The sequence below is a fragment of the Kogia breviceps genome, chromosome 13 (assembly GCF_026419965.1).
Source record: "Kogia breviceps isolate mKogBre1 chromosome 13, mKogBre1 haplotype 1, whole genome shotgun sequence".
Classification (NCBI taxonomy): domain Eukaryota; kingdom Metazoa; phylum Chordata; class Mammalia; order Artiodactyla; family Physeteridae; genus Kogia; species Kogia breviceps.
In genome coordinates this window covers 677,989-683,629 of record NC_081322.1, presented here as the reverse complement: position 1 = coordinate 683,629, position 5,641 = coordinate 677,989, and the positions used below count along the sequence as shown (strand labels likewise).

Sequence of the window (5,641 nt, the reverse complement as noted above, 5' to 3'; positions counted from 1 at the left end):
GAGGGGGTGGACGCGGCGGGAGGGGCCGGCGAGGAGCCCGTGTCCCCAGCCCGGCAGCCTGCGAGAAGCGCTGAGTCATGGCTGGAGAAGAGGCGAGCGGCGTGCAAGGAGGAGGAGGAGGAGGAAGGGCGAGGCCCGGGCGGTGCCGCTCCCTTCCACGCCCAGGGTCCCCGCTCGCCATCGCTTTAGAGGCGCAACCGCCCCAGCCCATCCCCGCGCGGGAGGCGGCTCGGTGTGGCGCCCGCAGCGCCCTCCTTGCTCCGGAGACCCAAATGGGGAGCGAGGTCAGGTTCCCCCCGCCCGGCCCGTGGGCACCATCTCCCCTGGCCGAGGCGGCCGGCCCCGCAGCCGCACCCCGCGGGGAGGGGAGATGGGGTGGGAAACGGAGAGCCTCGGGCAGAGAGAACGGCTGCCCGGAGACAGAGCGGGGGGCCGGGGGCTGTTTGCAAAAGGCCTTAACCGACTGATGCGAACGACACTTCATCTCTCCCCTCCTGTCAGGCTCTTCCAAACGCGCTGTGCACAGTTCCAGATGGCAGCCAGGGCCGGGGTTCAGAGGAAACCAACCTTGACCCAGAAAGAACAGGCCCGGGTAGAACTGGGAGAAAGGCAAGGGAGGAAAATGCGGGCCGCGACGCCGCAGGCGTCTCTGTACATCATCGCTGAGAATTTTATTTTAATGCCATTAATATAAAAGACAAGGTGCAAACGTTAGAGCCCACTGGACAGTCACATTTATCTTGTATATATTGTTCCCAAGAGTTCTAGAAGCCGAGATGTTTACGAACCTCTCTCTCTGAATAATGGTGGGTAACTCGATCTTTAAGGGCTTCAGTGTCTTCTTTGGTAAAACGAGAAGGTCGGAATAAATGATCTCCCAGCGCTGGAATTCCATTATTATTGATATTTTATACTTGAAGTTTCAAGGAACGTCGGAGCCGTCAGATCCCAGCCAGAAGGAGTGTCTGACACAGCACACCCTGAAAGCTTCCTGTGCCCCAATTTCCTTTTCAGTTAATAGGATCGCTTGTTTCTGCCCTGTTCGTACCTAATGATTTTACAGAAAGTAGTGTTTGGGATTGTGCGTTTGATTTTATATATCCATAAACTAGACATTCAACCAAAGTGTTTCATTTCTAATTATGTTGCTTTTCCTTATCAGAAAGATTTGTTACGGTCTTGTTTTTTGGCCATCCAGAAGCTTCTTAGGGCTAGCCTTTAAATTATCTAGAATCAGTTGCTTTAATAGAGAACATTTTATTTGCATCACACAGTTCTTTCAAGATTCCTTGCATTCCAGTAACACTTTTCTCTGTGAATTCTATAATCCATCAATAATTAACCCAACAGCATCTGAGAAGAAGGTATACCTTACAAAACTCACTCTCTTGAATTAACTGAGGTACATTACAATTAGCGTGTTTTATTGGCGACAAGACCAGTTTAACAACAGGCCCGGAAACGAAACACAAGATGCTGAAGAAGAAACAAAAAATGTTAGTACAACAGAACCTCATTATAATACAGCTCTTTATTACATAAATTTCGACACATTACCTGTCTATCCTTAGTTCTGTGATATAATATTTACAGATAGAAAGGCTGATGTAAATATAGGGAGTAAAAATATAAAATTAAAAATAAATAAATAAATATAGGGAGTAGCCCCCACAAGAGTGTGTGGGCTCTTCCCCCAAGCCATCCTTACAGAGGGATTACAAAATCCTGCTAGTGCAGCTAAAGTTCACATCGCCCTTCCACGTTTATTTCTCTCATGAGAAGACCTTCAGTCCTCCTGAATGCTAGGATAAGGCCTAGCTGGGGGAGTCCTTTTGTAAACCCACGTGCAGTTGCAGGGGTACTGGGAAGAACCTATTTTCCCACGTAATTGTTAGCTAGAGCACCAACTTTTAACATCCTTTTTAAAGATTTGTAGGTTTAGGTTTTATTACAAAAAACACATTTAAAAAACCAAACACATTAGAAACAACTTCTGCTATAATTTCCCTTGTGAGAAACTACAGTCACTCTATACACAAGTGACCAAGTTAAGAATGGGTGTGATTCCCAAACGAACTAGGATCTAGTTTCTGATGTGCAGTGAGAATACTAGGTCAAAGTCAGATCTTTCTTGCCCAAGTTTAATGCACGATGAGCCCTAACCAGACTTAGATATGATTGTAGCATTCCCATCCAAGGTCATTGCGATTTCAAGCAGAGAACATTCAGGAAATACGTAATAATAGCACATGCAACATTTCAAATGTAACTTTCATGAGAAAAAAATCTAATAGAAAAAAGCTGTAGCTGTATGATGGTTTGTGATATTAAGTAAATGATTTTGTATTTCTTCACACGAAAACATTATTGCTGAGTAAAATCAGTTCCAATTTTTTTTTTTTTTTTTTTTTAGTTAAAAATCTTAACACGCCTGGTTCTTGGTGTGTTTCTGTATGAAGGAAAGCCCTTTGACCTTTGGGGGTTCTAATTTGAGAATCCCAGTGTCCAATATATTCGAGAGGACAAGGCCTCCGAGAGTGGCCAACCTTAAAAGTTCAGAACCAGAAGTAGGCAGCTGAATCCTGGGGTGGCCGGCCCCAGGGTCATCGGCAACCTTGGCGAGAGTTGACTTTTTGCCTGCCTACTGCAGTGAGGCTGCAAGACGAAGGAGCACTAATCGCGGGGAGGAAACCCTTTACCTCTACCCATTTTAGGTTGTCAGCTGGGCCGCTCAGAAGATAACACATTAACAAAAGAAAAACAGTTCCTTCACTGACACACGCAGTGCACATCACCCAGGAGAAACCGAAAACAAAGAGTGGCTCCAAAAAGTAGCTCCGAACTGTGATCTGTGCAGCATCTTCGACAAAGAACAGTAAATTGGTAGAGAAGTGACAGGACAAAGGAAAGCAGTTGTAGGCTTCCAAGGGCGCCAAACTCTAGGAAGATAAATACGTGGGAAGAAATTAATGGAATAATATTTGTTTGCAGATTCCTCTGGTCCTCATAATTTGGGGTGACATATCCTGGCTTTACCTGGCTCGAAGGAATCCCTGATGAACCAAGCTATAAAGTCATTGGTATCTGAGTATTAGAGTAACAGGTGAAATGGGTACATGGGTCATTTCTTTAGAATGTTTTACAGAGATGCACCCTTATTTTAGTCTGTTCTTTAAGCAAGAGTTTATGCAAAAGCCCCATCCTCTAGAAGACCCTACAGAATGTCTAGAGCCCTACAGAACACATCTTTTTTTTTTTTTTTTCAAACGAAGCAGTATTTCTCTCTATTAACCCTTAAGAGCATTACCTCTACTACTAGGAATAATGTAATACCACCTCATTCTTCGTATATATTACAATCATTAAATATAGATGAAAACATACAAAAATACAGATGCTGCATGGTGACTTCATCATTTGGGAATAAATCTATAGACTAAGTCAGAACATGCATAAATCATTTATATCTTAACTGTTCCTTTATACCTGAACAAGTTTTCATTAAGCATGCTAATAATTTTCAAATGATGTAATAAAAAACCTGCTTGCAGTATTTGGCTGAATTACATTTGGGAAAAAGAAGCTAGCCGTTTCACCTATTTCAACACTAGTATAGAGTCTGGATCATAGTATACATGTATAGAAACGGAAAAGATCATAAACTTCCCATGAGGAGACATTATTTCGTCAGTGTCATGGTATGTATTTGCAAAACATTTTAACACTGCAAACATTGGAAGTTTCAAGATGGGGCACTGGAAAAAGTTTATACTCTACTACAGTGGTGCTGGGTACTTTTCCACAAGGCCTCTTAATGTCAGTCAACTGGAGGTGGGGGTTTACCAATGAATTGCTTGATATCCATCATTTTCTGGTGACATGAACTGGCTTTTGAAAGTTACATTGACTGGATTTACCCGTGTTTTTAGCTTTTCTCCAGCAAGAAAACCGACCATTAGGGCACCTTAAGGGGAGTAATCTCCATGGTACTGGAGAATAGAAATATCTCTATTAGCACCACTGATAGAACCCCGTGGCATCCAAGCCCCCAGCGGAAGCCAGCAGCTGACTGCAGTGCTGCCCGCCAGTGACTGCTGAGTGGTAACAGCGGTGCACAAAGATAAAGCTCCTCCCTAAAAAAACTACCCAAAATAATAATGTCAAAAGGAATACTCTCCTTCACCGCTGCTCTATCAAAGCTTTTACATTTTCTGCTGTCTGTTTGATCCCAGGTTTAACCTCTTGTGAATCTGGTGAAAGCCCAATAATATAGCCATTTAATGTAACAGGCATAACTCACGCATGTAGGTAGATGTATTTGAAATGTGAACTTCTGATACCTGTAAAGCCTTCTGGCCCATCCAAGCCCTGTATCTCTCCATCCACCAGGAAAATCACCACAGCGGTTGCCTTTCCGGGATGAGCAGGACAGGAAACCGAGGAGACACATCGGAAGCTGAAAGGAGAACGTGGTCCAGCCAGCTACAGCCCCTCTGAAGAGCACAGTTTAAAAATCATGGATCATGGCCAGTGGTTTTCAATCTTTCGCCCATATTAGAATCTCCTGGAGACCTTTAAAAACACTCTTGACTGGACCCAAGGTTGTTGATTTCATTGGTCTTGGTGGTAGCTTTAGTACCTGGATTGTAGGCCCAAGGTCCCCAGATGATTCTAATTTGCAGCCAAATTAGAATTCTGGAGCCCTGGTCTAGACGAATGGTTCTTACACTCTTGCTTGCATCAGAATCAGTTGTGGGTCTCATTAAAGCAGGGAGCCCCCCCCAGAGTCTCTGATTCAGTCAGTTGGAGGTGGAGCTCCATGATTTGCACTTCTAACAAGTTCCCAGGTGGTGCTGTTGGGGATAGTCAAGTGACCACATTTTGAGGCCCACTGGTCTAGAGTATTGCTATCCAACAGAAATGAAACATGACCCACATATGTAAAGTTTTCCAAGTAGCCAAGTTTTTTAAAAAGTAAAAGAAACAGGTGAAATTCATTTAAATCATATATTTTATTTAACCTAAGACTAGATCCAAAATATTTGTATGTCAACATATTATCAACATAAAAATTACTAATGAGATGTTTTACTTTTTTCCTTTGTACTAAGTGTTTGAAATCTAATGTGTATTTTATACACACCGTGCATCTCAATTTTGACGCCAAATTTTTATCGGAAGTGCTCTTTCTGTACTTAGGTTTTACAAAATTTACAGTTTAAGTAGTAGGTGCGCATAACCAAGTTGCCACAAACGTACTTAAAAGTTTTTTCATAATGAAATTGAGTTTTATATTTAAATTAAAATCAAATAAATTTCTTTTCCCCATTTGAAAAATTTAAGACTATTTGATCTACTGAAGGTTGATCATTAACATTACCTACCTGTTTCTGCCTGTTTGTGTAGGCAGTTTCCATATTGGTAATGAATTGTGTTCCTAAAGTTCATATGTAAGTCAATCATACTGCATTTTTTTCATAGAAATAATACAACAAATGCTTCCACAGTAGCCTTTAAAAGCCCATTAACACATAATGGCTGAAATATCATACAAAGAATAAAAGAGTACTTCCCTGAAGTTTTTAAAACATATTTCTGCATAAAATGTCTGACAAGTTCCAAATCAGTACTCCATGAGTAG

The 5,641-nt window shown here is 42.2% G+C and overlaps 1 pseudogene; it reads right to left on the bottom strand.

The window, feature by feature from the left end:
• Positions 1–3,817: 3,817 nt before the first annotated feature.
• On the bottom strand, positions 3,818–5,417 carry LOC131768194 (acyl-protein thioesterase 1 pseudogene; annotated as a pseudogene).
• Positions 5,418–5,641: the final 224 nt, after the last annotated feature.